The sequence below is a fragment of the Anomalospiza imberbis genome, chromosome 3, assembly GCF_031753505.1.
Source record: "Anomalospiza imberbis isolate Cuckoo-Finch-1a 21T00152 chromosome 3, ASM3175350v1, whole genome shotgun sequence".
In the NCBI taxonomy this organism is placed as follows: Eukaryota; Metazoa; Chordata; class Aves; order Passeriformes; family Viduidae; genus Anomalospiza; species Anomalospiza imberbis.
This window is the reverse complement of record NC_089683.1, coordinates 20,327,194-20,341,609: the sequence shown is the minus strand read 5'-3', so window position 1 is coordinate 20,341,609 and position 14,416 is coordinate 20,327,194. Positions and strand designations below refer to the sequence as shown.

Below are 14,416 nucleotides of genomic sequence, written 5' to 3'. Positions count from 1 at the left end.
CTTTATAACCTGACATTACAGTATAAATATACTTTTTAATTCCACTTTGGTAAGAGCTTGCTAGTGGATTGCCCAGGACAGATCCACAGTTAGCATGAATGAATTGCCATGGGGAATTGTATTACTTTCAAAGGAATTTTATTCCTTATAATTATAAATATGGGGAGAAGTCAACCACTTTAAAATGGTACTATACTACCAGGTTCCTTTCTCTGCATACTCTGAATATTCAGGAGTTCAGACTAAGGAGGTGTTGAAATCACTTGTGCTCACTTGAGCATCACTTGGGAAAAATGAGGATTCACATGGGAAAGACTGCAGCAGAGGGCAGGAGAGAGAGGCCAGGACCTCAATCCAGAAAATTTGCTTTTCAGACATTTTAGCTGCAGTTGCAGGTGAACTTAATTGAAATGGTGATTGTTCACTACTTCCCCACAATTTCATGGATGTTTTTGGAGGTTACGTCAACACAAGTAAAACGTGGGACAATGTAATGGTGTGTCCATTAGAAAATATGAGAAGCATTGCAAAGCCTGGTTTGATTTTATGCAGTGTAAGTGTACATTTCTGTGACTGTCCCTCAAATCCTGATACAGTAATTCTTCACATAAGTTAGAATTTATTTTCTTCTTGCTTCATGTGATTAATCTTTTAGTGAAAGAAGAAAAAAAAAATGTTTCTTTCCACATTGGTTATCATCCAAAATCCTAGCTCTATGACGCAGATGAATTACCACGAGCTTTATTTGTAGATGCACAGTCTTGGCGAATACAACAGGAAAAGAAGCTCAAGGTCAAACAGTGAGGCAGCACTGAAGGAGAAAACATGCCCTGCTCATCCTGATTCCTGTTCCAGCATCTCTCTGATGGTTCATCATCCAAATTAGTGTGGGCACAAAGAGAAGGCTTAAGAAATATGCCAAAAATCACTGTAACTAGGCAGATGATAGAAAGCAGAGGAGACTGTACCATGTCTTTGAATGCCTTCCCCTGCCCAAAGGCAGGCTTATTTATCTCTGGCTCTGCCAGTTCTGTTGCTTTTTTGTGTAACCTGTTCTTAAAAAACAACACTGACAATCTCCTCCATTCATTAGGCAATCTTTCCTGGGAACTGGGCTGTATATCCCAGGTCTCCAGATTTGCCTTTCATTACAACAGTTCTGGGGAACTGCCGTTCACATGCTGACTTGTTGTGGCTATTTTTGACAGAATTCCATGAGATAAGACATTGTGTGGGCTGCTGCCATCCAGGGCATTTTGTGCCAGGGTAAGAGCTGGGGCAATGAGGGAGCTATCGCATTGGCTGGTGAAGAAGGATGGCTGTAAATTGTGAGGGTGCATGTAGAGGTTTGCAGATTTACATAACATAAAATCTGGCAGCCATAGGCCTTTGGCAAGAGTTAGAACGTGCTCTGGCCCAGATAGAGAGCTGGGCTAATGGTGCTGTGGATCGGCACAAGTCAGCAGAGAGTGTAAGACGGTCTTGTGAGAGAGCAAGAGCCCCGGCAGCTTTGGAAGCAGAGGAAGGGCAGTCTCAGGAGTGAGCAGGGAATAGGAGAGAAACAGAATATTCGAAAGTATGCAAATTTTAAGATGCTACAATACAGAAATTATAGGGCTTTTTTGGAGAAAACCTAAGGGATGGTTTTTAACCTTACAGCCCTAAGGGCAGAGAATAAAATATTAATACATAACATTTCTTTTTCTTTTTTTATTGAGTCTAAGTGGGTGCTTTCTTATACCACCCCTTATATACCCAGTACTTATTCTGTCTAAATATCAGTACATCAGTTAATATCTGTAAATCAAGACCAATATGTGTCTCTGGGCCCATTAGCCATTCCTAGTGACTACATCCATTGCAATGAATATTATACTTTAATAATTGATGTTTCATGTGCCCTATTTTTCTCTTCTTTGCACTGGGACCTTCTCCAAATGCATCTGAAGCACTCCTGGTAAATGGAGGGTAATGATGAAGTGAAACTACAATGTGATCTTTTCCCTTTTGTTGATGGTCAGAATTTACATGTTAAATTAGAGTCCTATTTCAGCTCAGTCACTGGATTCCTGTTACAATGTTAAGGAATTGAGGTTTTGTGATACCTTCTTCAAATTCACTGGAAAGGAAATAATGAAACATTCATGTAAGTAAATTACATCTCCACACCCTATTAGTCATAGAACTTGAAAGTAATTTGAAATCTTGAGTACAATGAATTATTGAACAATGAGTGAAAATGAAAGAAAATGGGGACTCTAACTTGCGCTTCCACCATTTGTGTAAATTGCTACTGTGGTACCTCTGTTCAGTAATTTCAGGGCAGTGTTGAAAGAGCAGCAGAAACCTGTAATATTTAAAAACAGTAGGAGCCTTATTATATAGCAAAGCCAGAAGGCAGCAACAGATCAAAGATGAGAAAGGACATAAAAGGGAATGTGGATGGTTCCAGTTAGTCCCACCTGAGCTCATAGATAGGTTGAGTTCTGCACCTCTTCCCATTGACCTCCTTCCATTTGGCTGGTGGAGAAGGACACATTAACACATTTTTTTAAGACAGCTGGGGCAAGCTGAGAACAAAGGTGTGCCCCAGCATCATCTCTGGAAGTGGAAGTGAATTCTGTCCAACAGTTGCCATCTATGGGATGGAAGGGTGAAAGATTTTTTTATAATACGGGGATAGGCACTGCAGAATAGCTATATAGAGGTACAGATTCAGCTTTTAGAATAGGTGTATGTGTAACCTTGAATTTTGTAAAAGGTCTTTTTCCCTGGTATTTAGGTTTTTACATATTCCAAATTTTTATGTGGCTATTTACCAACACAATTTTATGATCCTTCTTTAGGATTTTCTCCTTTTCTTGGTAGGAAGATTTGAATAGCACTTTTTTATGCCCAACACCCAAGTCTCATTCAGTTTTCTCAACTCATCAGCACCTGTGCCTTCACTCATTAGCTCTTCCTATATCCTACAGATTTCTCTTCTGGAATAATCTTTAATATGGGCTCTTTTTGTTGATCCTTCTAGTTAATTTAACCCCACATGAGGCAAGACTAGCTTCTGCAGCCACCACTTTCATGGCAGCATTATGTTTTAACAAGACGAGATACAAAAGTTTCTTTGCTTAGGAATGTGTTTCTCAATTGCAAACAAATTTCATAACTATCAAACTAGATATCTGATTTTCATGTCTAATTGATGTCTGGGAGTTAAAACCCTTCCATTGTCATTTGTAATATTTATCTTCCTATATTGTTAATATCTTTTCTAGTAACCTTAAGGAATTTTTTTCTATGCCACTTTTTTTCATCACCACTGCTGACAAGATTACAGCAGTCTGCTATTTATTTATCTTTTTTTCATTACTATTTCAATCTCAGAGATCAAATCTTGATTGCTATTTGATTGTGGTTTAGTTTTCTCTACAGTACTTGTTCTTACATTCTGCACAGTAGTTCCAAATCCCAGATTTTATTTTCGGGACTTCATGAACTTCTTGTACATTAATTTCTCTCATACCGGTATCTCATAGTTTCCTACATGGAAACTCATTAACCATATCTTCTATCTGATGACTTTTGCAAGAATCATTCTTTCCCAGTTCTCCAGTTCTGCTTCCTCTCTGCTCTTCCTTCCTTCTTCTTTTTTTTTTTTTTTTTTTTTTTTTTTTTTTACTTTGTGGTCAATATCTGGGGTCTCCAAGATCCTCTACCAATCTTTTCCTTTTAGTCCTTAAATTAAATTCATAGTAATGCACAGACGTCACACACAGACTTTGATAGAGTTCAAGAGGAGTCCTTTCTGTACAAGAGCTTTCTGATATTTTTTAATGAAAAACTTTCTTCTACTATCAAACTTTGTGCTCTTTTAATATTTATTGTTTTGACATGTCACTTCATTAAATCCAGCCAAGCTTCAAATGTCTGTTCATAAATGAGTTTTCTAACCCTGTCTATACTAGAACTGTCTCTTGGCTGTTTTCTCTGAGAGGATATGATCCTTCAGTTTTAAGAAAAATTTGGGCTGGCAAAAGGCAAAGCTGGAAGAGGCAGACAAATTTTGCATTTGTAGTTAATTTCAGAATGAGCTGAAGAACCTTTTTGGCAAGTACAAGCTGTACTTTCATAATGGCCACACTGGCACAGCCTGGGTAGCACTGGAAGGGCCAAATGGCAAGATATCTCTGCAGTCATGAAATGAGATACTGGCCCTTGTCTGCAAGGGTGCACATGAACCTGGGTGTGCTGTTTGCTCCTTGTCACAGGAGACCTGTGTGAGAGGGCTCCCAGCAGCACTTTGGAGACAGGCCAGACAGCTTCGTTTGCCAGTTGAAATCAACCGTTCACAAACAGGTTAGTTTGTGTAAGCTATCTGGCACCTAGACAAAAGTCAGGCTGAGAGGAAACAGGAGTCCTTTGTGAATGTCTCACAAATAAGAAAGGAAACTAATTTAATCAAGCACTCCAGAAAACAGATAGTATGATCAGTTTCAGTTTTAAGCCAGAGCAGTCTTATTGAACCAGCTGTAGAATATGAATACAGATTTACATAGTGGCAACTTGCTAGCTATCTTTTGCAGAATCATTGTGCCATTTTTAGATAGTTAATTAAGTCCTTTAGGTATCAGGGCTTCAGGAAGTGATAAGACAGCTTGTGAAAAGTCAGCTTGGGCAGTTTGGGTGCATACTGCTTGGTAAAGTATTTATAGGATACCTTTGGTTATTCCAGGTGAGATGGACTGAACATTGCCATGCATACAGTGGCTAGGTAGGACTGGCACTTCCTTTAAGAAAGGTAGAGCTCTAAGAGTCCAGGAGAAAAGGAGGAATCTTACTTCTCCTTTTACTTGTGTGAATATAATGCATGACTTCTTGATTTGTAACATGAAATTTCTCTGCATGCACTTCCAGTGTGACTGAAAAAATAGATATAACACTGCTGATTAAAAGTATAACCTTAAAAATAAAAGTGCACCAGAGGTTTTACTCTCCAACTCACCAAGAACATTGATCAATGCTCAGCAAAGCCTCTTCATCTCACATCTCACCTCACCTTTTACTGTCATCTCTGGAGAAATACAGAACAGAGTAAGTATCTGGCTTCCTCCTTGTTTAGGCTTTTAACCTTATTTTGCAAGCCCAGGGAAGAAGCAGCAATGATGTAGGTAGGTAAATTAAAGACTGAGAACACTTCTGGTCTCTGTCCCTCCTCCTTTTTTTTTTCACTCCCAAATTAAGAAAACGTATACCAGGATTTTAATTAGGATCAAGGGGTTAAACCAGAACATGACTTTTAGACCTGAAATGGGACTTACCTTGCTGTTTTCTGTTCACCAGAATTTTATGGCCTGAAATGAGGCTATGGGAATTCAGTTTGCTTGCATGGGGCATGACATCTACAGCATGAATTTTTCTGTTGTTATTTAATTTAGCACTGCAAAGCACCCACCAATTCTATTTGAGTCTCCATCAATGCTCTTAATGTTGCCACTTTGGATAGGCTGTTTATTTCAACAGATAGTCCTCAAAACCTGATAAATTTAAAATGCTGATGCTAGTGTTTGACAGTACACCACCAGTCCCAAGCCAAAATAAGACTGAGATAAGTGGAGCCATAAAAAACATAGGATATTACTGCTGGAAAAGTTCTGTTTCCTCTTTCAGCTTTTATTTAAATGACAGCACATGCAGTTTATTGAAACTAGTAGATGGGGATGTTTTCCATTTTTTTTTTCTTCAATATTTGTTTTTATGATCAACATTTCACAAAGAGTGAAAATGGTAGCAAAGGCCTTTTTCATTCCTTAGTTTTAATTTTCTGACACTGGACATGCCAGCACCTGTGTGTGAAGCAGTGCTCACCTCCCACCACACAATCCCAGAAGGCTGTCCAAGCTTCTACCTGAATGTGCTAGCAAGCTTCTCACTGAATGTGCTACCCAGACACTGAACACTGTTGATGGTGTGGAGTAGGGCAGGGCATTCAGTGGTGGTACATGACTCACTGCTGAATCATCACATCAGCTGGTATTAGTTCTGACCCCTAACCCATATAAATCCTATTTAATATATGCCTATTCAAGCATATTGAAGAAGATGGGCATAGTGAAGATAATATGAAGAAAAGGAAGTATTGTGCAGACAGCAATGCTATGGGCCCTTGCTGTGACATACACAGTGCATAGTTGGTGCTGTAGGGCCACCCTTATTTTACCTGTGATACGCCAGGAAACTTTCCCAGCTTTGTTCTGCAACCCCCCCCACTGCAATTCTTGGCTGCACCTTGCTTTTATTGTGGTGAAATATCTCTTCACACAAAGTGCCCAGGGACACAATGGAACATTAGTCTCTGCCAGGAGACAAGTGTTAAATACCATGCACGAAATAATAGTCAACAGTACCCAAATGGATTCCCATGGGAGACGGAAGTGTTTCCCTGTTTCTCCAGTGCAGGTGTAGGCACAGCAGTACCACCTTTCTGATTCTTCCTCCATAAAAATCACCAAAAGCCAACCAGTTCCCTATTTTCTGGGAGAAGAACAGCCCTTTCCTCCTCTAAAAGGCATCTGATGCTGGCTGATGGTGGAATATCCAACTCAGTCAGTAACTGAAGCTTTGAAAACATCCCTTTTTGCCCTGGAAGTTAATGTAAAATGAGCTGCATTTTTGATGCTGTCAGAAAGCTTGGCTAGTTAGTCCTCAAAGGTTACGAACAACAGGAGAGAAGGGAGGGTTCCTGTTGTGCTATGGCAACTGTCACAAACTCGTGTACACATTAGCAAGATCAAACGTTTGCTCAGCCTGGGAAAGAGCAGGTAAACACCACATTAATCCTTTTGGAGCTGTGAGACACAAGGGCTGCCAGGATGTACTGCTTTCAAGAGATGCAAGAAGCCAGTCAGGATTCGTTTCTCTCCTTGCAGTTTATTTATTCAAGGTTTGTGCTTTGCAAGGCTGCCCCACTTTTCCTTGTCATGCAGCTGCGCTGACTGAAGTACAAGGGAGTGTAGCACAAAGGGAGAAGAAAGCTTCAAGAGGTCAGCTTTGCACTAGAAAAGCAGAGAGCAAGCTGATAGCAAGGTACCAGGGACCTGTAAGTCCTGGCTGCAAGCTCTGCACTTCCTTAACCGTCAGACCTATCTGCCTCCAGCAATATGTTCCCAACAAGCTGAGCTGGGTGTTGAGGATGCATTTATAGCACACGATAAAATGCCTTTGGCCTGATGTAGAAAGTACATCCATTATCATAAGTGATTTGGTGCCTGAATCAGGGTTTCCCTATGGACACCTTATTTTCTTTGGGATCCAGGCTTTGGTATGATCCTAGAAAAGCTTAAAATTATACTGGTTAATTTGAGTGAGAAATGACCAAGGCTAGGTTAATTTTATATCCTCCTAACAGTACTGAAAAAAGACTGTGAATCTGTACTAAAATCTGAGACAGTGCTACAGGATGTGCAGAACACAAGCACAAAATTGTGATTAGCTTTGCATGCATAATTATTTTCAGGCCATGTGAATTAAAGGAAAAAAACCTCTGAAACATTATTGAGGTGGTCATCTCAGAGGTGCCTTCACTTTGAATCAAGCCAGGTGTGTACAATGGAGGAAAAAAAAGTCCTGAAGAACTGAAAAGGCAATATGAGATTCTGATGACACTGGAAAGCTGCTTCCTTGTTTGTCCAGATCCATCAGCATCTAAGGAGCGTTGGTTTGGCTTAGCTACATTGGAATATGTTAAAAGAGACTCGTCTCTGTGTACATTGTTTGGTTTTCTTTTAAGTGTCTTTCCAAATTTGTTTTCCTAAAGCCTTAATCAAAACTTTATAAGTAAGGAAAGATACATTTAGCAGAGTTTACTGGGTGCCAGTGGTCAGTAGGGCCTGCTAAACCTGGAGGAAATGCTGCTTCCAGAAAATGAAGATGTTGACATGAAAAAGTGTGTGCAGGGGGAGACCTGCCCCCTCTCTCTAGCCTACTGAGCCAGACAGACACACAGCCAGGGATGCAGGATAGGCAGTGGCAAGCGGAGCTGTTGTCAAAGCTTAGTGGCCAGGACATTTCGATAAGGTACAGAAGAAAACCAGGCTGCATTCCTGTGTCCTGCAATGTTTACAAGTGCTTCCTGAGACAACACAGAGAAAAAATAATTTGGTTTTCTTAATCTGAAGGAGATGATACAGACACTGCTTCACCCACAAAACCCAGGTGAAGATGCAAAATTACACATGCCCAGAGCTATGGAGAGCTGGGCCATTCTGCACCTTCTGCATTGAAAATGTGTCCTGAGCTGAGGGGCAACGGATAGAGGGGATATTGAGGAATACTCTTCCCTGTCTGAAACTAAGGGAGTTTAGGATTGGAAGTGCAGGAATGCGTCTCAATCTGTGAAATTTCTTAAACTGCATCAAAGACATTGATCAAAGTCCAAAATTTACTTTTCTTTCCTTGAATCCCATGGTCTGGTGCTTGTGTGGAAAAATTATGAGTTTTGTGCTCTTAAGGGGAGGAGATAATGAAAAATTCAGAGGGCTCACAGCCTGTGGTAAGGTTGATAAACTGGCTTCTAATTAACTGCCAGTTCTGAGAGCAAGGAGTGAGTCTTCATGCTGCAACCTGTGACTGCAGTGAGTCTTGCTCTGCGGTGTTACAGCCACCTCACATGGTAAGAGGATGGTAGATGACTCAAAACAAAGCAAAAAAGCTTCACAATTATTTTGGTGCATTTTTTACTTTAAAATGTGAACGTTGCAACTGCAACTGGCAAATTTTTAACTTTGTAAGAGTCCTTTTTTAAATGTTTCTAGCAAGTAGTAAGTTAAAGGGACCTTAGGCAACAACTCTTTACCATTACTTCTGCTGCAACTTGAATCCAGAGAAACTGGTGAAGGTTTTCTGAATAAATAAAATGTCTGAACACCCTGAAAAATCAGTGATATATTCCTGATATGACAAGTAATCCAGTTTATATTTCACTGTTTACTTTGTAAGCAGGGAAAGCTTTGCTCTTACAAGATTTTTTCCTTACAGTTTTAACAGCAAGATGAATGTATGGCACTTTGTGAATGCAATAGCTGAGTTCTGTTTCACTGCTCTTTAAAATATTCTCTGCTTTCTCTCTGTCTAAGAAAAATCAAGGAATTATCAGGGATTTGCTTTTTCACTACAAATGCAAATGCACAGGATGACAGCTGAGCCTCACTGATTTAAGGCTTCACAGACCCGTCTTGTAAACATTAATGGCATTTGAGTCATCTTGTCTGCCTCCTCACAGTCACACAGAAAGTATTAAATGTTGGGGCACTGGGGGAGGACAGCGAGCCCTTTGGTTTAAGATGCTGTCCACAGCTGTCATGAAAGCTCAGTCTAAATTAGAAGATTTATCAAGTTTGGAGACCTTTTTTATCTGTTTCCTACCTATATCAAATGAATAAAAAAACAGACAAGAAAGCTTCCTAATAAGGCAGTCTAGATCTGAAGAGCAAATTAAGGTCAATTCTTGAACAAAATTGAAGCGTGAGCTACTTTTCTTTTTCAAGTAGTTTTACTTATGTTAATAGCCACGGTTCCTTAGTTTATGAATAATTCACGTGTATGAGTATCCACAAGACCTGAGCCTGCAGGTTACAAACTTGTATTAAGCACTGAGTGGCTTAAAAATACATTGGTAAAGAAGTACGGAACAACTTTTATTTGGTGCTAAAGACAATTGCAATGCAACAGTTAATTATTGTGAATAAAGATGGTTAAACAAACACCATCTACATAAGCAGAATGTAGTAAATATCTTCAATATGTCCTCAGCCTGCTGTATTGCATATTATGCCTTCATTTTGTGCAGGAAAATGTTAAGAAGGATATGGCTACATTCCTCCGAAACAAAATGTGCACACATTCAGCAGTATATATTAGACAAAGGTTTTGGCAGAAGAATGATGACTCCAATTTAAAATCTTATTTATTTTCTCTTTATATCCACCCATGTGTTCTCTACACTTCTGAGCAAGGTGAGCCACAACTCTGGGAGCTTTGTTCTGGTGATGCTTTTTCAGTGGTGGCCATTCCTGGTGATTCCCACCATCTCAGTGACAAATGGAGAGCAGTGTCAGCCTCCCTGGTTCCCACTCCCCACCACTGATGTCTGTTGGCATCATTCAGGATATTGTACAGCTTAACAAAACAGGGTCTTCAACATGCATGAGAAGTCTCACCTGGAAAGAGAATCCTAGGATGTCCTGTCTTTATTTGATCCAAAGATCTCCTTAAAGTGAAAGAGGCAGCTTGCAAGACCTGATGATCTCTTCCATTTTCCTTAGCAGTCAGTCCACAGTCACTCCTCTCTGTCTGTAGGGTTTTCCCACCCATTGTTCTTCCATCTGCTACACACAGCAGGGATTATGGAAGCAGGGGCTCAGCAGGAGAGCACAGCATGGAGGCAGAGGTCAGGCAAGGAAGGGAAAAAATAATGGAGAATGAAGAATAATGAGGAAGGTTACATGTCAGGGAAGAAGAAGAAGAAGAAGCAGAGACTGTCAGAAGGTGGGAAGGGAACATCCCAGTGCTTGTGGGAAGCCTGTGAAGTTCCATGTGTCTGTACATGGACATGCTGAAAAGGAGGCTGAAATGGAATCTCCTCCATACCATGACTGCTAGATTTCAGTCATGACTCGGTGAGGCCCCTGTGTCAAGTAATTTTTGTTCCACCTTAGCACACATTTGTTGAGTTCAATTTGAATAACTGATATGTGACAGACTGATCACATGCTAAACCTCTCCAGGAAGAGCTGAATGAGTGTTTGGTGTTTTTTTTTAATCTATATATCATATCTGTTACACACTCTGTGCCAAAAAAGTATTTAGTACTGCACAACAGGATGTGTGTTTTGGAATTAGAGTGAATGAAAGAGGTCATCTGCACTTAGCAATGACAGGTTGCAGTGGATATAATCCAGTCCTTTGCACTCAAGAGTTTGTACTTTTGAAAGGCAGCTGCACTCAGAACAGCACTGTGACATTTCCAACTAAGAAAAAAAACCTTCAGCCCAAAGACAGGTTGTTCCTGTCAGCCTATTGAACTTGGGAGTATGAATATACATTCAAATAGCACTGCATGAAGCAATGCAGCTCCTTGGGTGAGAAGGCCATGGCATGGTGGAGGAGAAAGCAAGCTGGAAATTGTTTGTAGTCTCACCTCCACAAGCTTTGTTTAACCCTGGGTCCTTGCCATGAGTCAGGGACTGGGGAACACTGCACCCACCAGCTGCAAAACCCCTGCCCTGGTGGCCCCAGCTAAAGGACCTCTGGTCTTTTGGTCCATAGTTTCTGCTGAAAGCATTAGTTTTATCTCTTGTATTTGTCCTCTTTGTCTCAGTAGCCCAGTAACTGTATCCCATTCTGTGCATCCTGCACCACAAGTTGAAATTTGTCTCCTGCCAGTTGGTGCTGTTTCAGTTGTTCACCTGGCAATGTCTAAAAGCTCCCTTTGCCCTTGTGACCTGCTGTATTAAACAGTTGTCCCTGGACAGTAAGGGCAGGCTTTAATGACATTTGGATGCTTTCTGCTCTGAGTAAAGGATAAGACATAGATATATCTGACAAATGATCAGGAGGGGTAGGAGGGATCTGTGTGTGCTTGATCTCATTAACAACATGAAGTGAAGAACTGAGCTCTCCTGCCTGATTACCATCAGGTTTAAAAGGTCAGACTAGGGATGATGGCTGTGAAGGCAGAGACTTGAGGAGATTGTCACCAAATTGTAGGCATTGTTTTCCAGTACCCATTGTTTAATTTGCAGAGTAGGTATTAATGTATTCTTCCCCTTTGCTGGGTGCTTTGCTGACCCCTCTCCTCCCTCTGCATGTTACACAGACACACAGGGGAGATGGGGGATGTGAGTGCATGGCTCATTGGGGTGATGATGGGAGACTGTCTCCACCACAGGTATTTTTCTGACCTCGAGTAAATTGGATAGCTTTCTTCATCCAATCCTTCCCCTTTTAAACAGTACTTTACGTCTGGCCAGCATGTTGCAGCAGTGTACTAAGATACCTAAACTGCCTTTTAACCCCTGTGAGAAAGAGGTTATATTAATCCAAGTGAAGTATGGCTTTTATATGTCTTAGGACTTCTTGGCTACGTCTTTGATACATGACACAGCATCGAGCCATATAAATGCTCCTTGTTACCAGTGTTTTAACATTTTTCACTTTGGAACCCCTGAAATATTTCAGAAAAGGTAGAGACAGCTTCACCAATGTCCCAGATATAGGTTGTGTGTATGTGAATGTCCTTTCCTTAGCCTCTGCTCCGTTCAGTTCACATATAGGTCAAACCCTCCTTCATTAAGTACATTATCATAGTCAATCTCTTTCTTTTTGCTTGTGTTTTTTTTCCAGTGAGCAATACATGATATTGAGGCAGTAAACAGCTGAGCACAGGCAGAGAGAGGAAAAACACCCCAGCAGTGGGGGGTTCTAGGTAGTGTTAATCATTTGAGGAGTCCATGGTGGGCCTGCCCAGCCACCTGCCTGGGGCTGTGTGCCCACACTAAACAGGGGAAGGCTGTGCACTCACAGTGCTGCCACACAGGCACAGATGTGGGCACAGTGCTTGTGTGCTTCTCCCCATACAAATTAGTGTCCCCAAGACACTAAATTGGATCACGGTGTGAATCTTGGATTATACTATCCATCTTTCCTTTCTGGAAGCATGTTTTCACTCAAATGTCATGTAAAGACTTTTTTTTCTTTGTATCATTGCTTGATCTTTCTGTTGATGGGTCTGTTGCTTTTAACTCCAATGACATTCAGAGTTGTGCAAGTGCTTTGCAAACATGTGAGAAGATGAGTCTTTGCTTGAATGAGATTACAATCTTCGAAGGCAACAGCAAACACTGAGCATGTGGATAACTCCTGAAAGCACATCTGAGAAAAGCTGGCTGAAACACAACGTTGTTAGAAGCAAAGTCTTAAAATTCCAAACATTTTAAAACAAATTAAAGTCTCTTATTTGTCTTAATTAGCTTTATTGTGTGTATTATTCTTTGTGCTTTCTTGTGAAGTATTGTCATAGTATCTCAATGTCTTTTCCACCGATTTATCAGAGGCAGATTTCAGCAGGTAAACATTTTAGTAGCTATTGTGGTAATGATGTCAAAATATTGGATGAAAAACAATTAAGCAGCTCAACCCTTTTACAAAACAAGAAAAATATTATTATTATTTTGTTGCAAGGAATTTTGTTTTGGGGAAAAGTACTTCTTGCCAAAGTAATTTATTGAGAAAAAGCCAACTGTCTTTTGTGGCTTATGTGTCTCAGACAGCCTTCAGCCTGTGCAATGCAGAACCTGGCCCTGAGGTATGAGGGCCAGTTTCCATACTTTGACTTGAGTTGCTGCCAGGCAGCTGCTTGTACATTGCTCAGTGTTGGTGAGGCAGCTCCACCCCAACCAACATTAGAGAGACCTTTCTTATTATACTCAAATCCTGGCTTTTTTTCCCTGCTGTGTAGTCTGTGACATAGAACACATTTTTTTTCATGTGCATCACTTTATTTCCAGCAGGGAATTTACAGAGCAACTGTATACTTCGTTATTGGGATTTAAGGCTCTGCCCAGAAAATTAAAACAGGTTAGGAAACTGGTCGTTGGCTTGCAGGTTGGGAAGCAGCTCAAGCACTTTACACAGCTTTATACATTCAAATAGTATTGCATGAAGCAATGCAACTCCTTGGGTGAGAAGGCCATGGCATGGTGGAGCAGAAAGCCAGCTGGAAATTGTTTGTAGTCTCACCTCCACAAGCTTTTTTGAACCCTGGGTCCTTGCCAGCACTTGACCTGCATCTCCTCAGCACCTCAGCTTGGGTTCCTGTGCCATCATTATTATACTCTGGAAAGTTGTTTTTTTTCAGCTCAAAGTGCCTGAAAAAAATGTGACAGTTTTGTCAGCTACATTTTTTCCTGTGGTAGGAGGGTGGTGGTTTGCAAAACCTGCAGGGTAGTGCTGGCATGTGGAGGCATTCGTGGGTTCAAATCCCAGCTTAAACTGAAGGACAGAGCAGAAGGAGCCAGCCTGATGCAATCACAGCCATCCTCTCTGCTGGGAACTGGGCCTCACATGTGGCCTCTCCCAAACTTTTCTCAAGAAGGAGTTGGGAAAATTTTATCTGGCATATATCAAAACCCACGTGAAGTGGGTTAACCATTGGCCAGTCACATCCAAACACTGGATAATTGGAGGGCCACTGCTCAAACCTGCCTCCTGGCCTTGTGAGCTGTTGGTGGGGAATACTGTGTTGCCTGTTTTGAGGATCAGGATGGGACTACCCTTGGCACTAGGTGTAGGCATGGATAAGGAAAAACTCAAAATGTCCTTCAATTGTTATCTATCTAATTTTTTTTTAATTTTATTGTTGATA

The 14,416-nt window shown here is 40.9% G+C and overlaps 1 long non-coding RNA gene across 1 annotated transcript; it reads right to left on the bottom strand.

Moving 5' to 3' along the window:
- Window positions 1-473: 473 nt before the first annotated feature.
- Window positions 474-5,536, bottom strand: LOC137472020 (uncharacterized). The gene is made up of 3 exons (XR_010997975.1): window positions 5,316-5,536; window positions 2,463-2,638; window positions 474-2,347 (listed from the first exon to the last, which is right to left on the bottom strand). It is a non-coding gene; the product is annotated as an uncharacterized lncRNA (long non-coding RNA).
- Window positions 5,537-14,416: the final 8,880 nt, after the last annotated feature.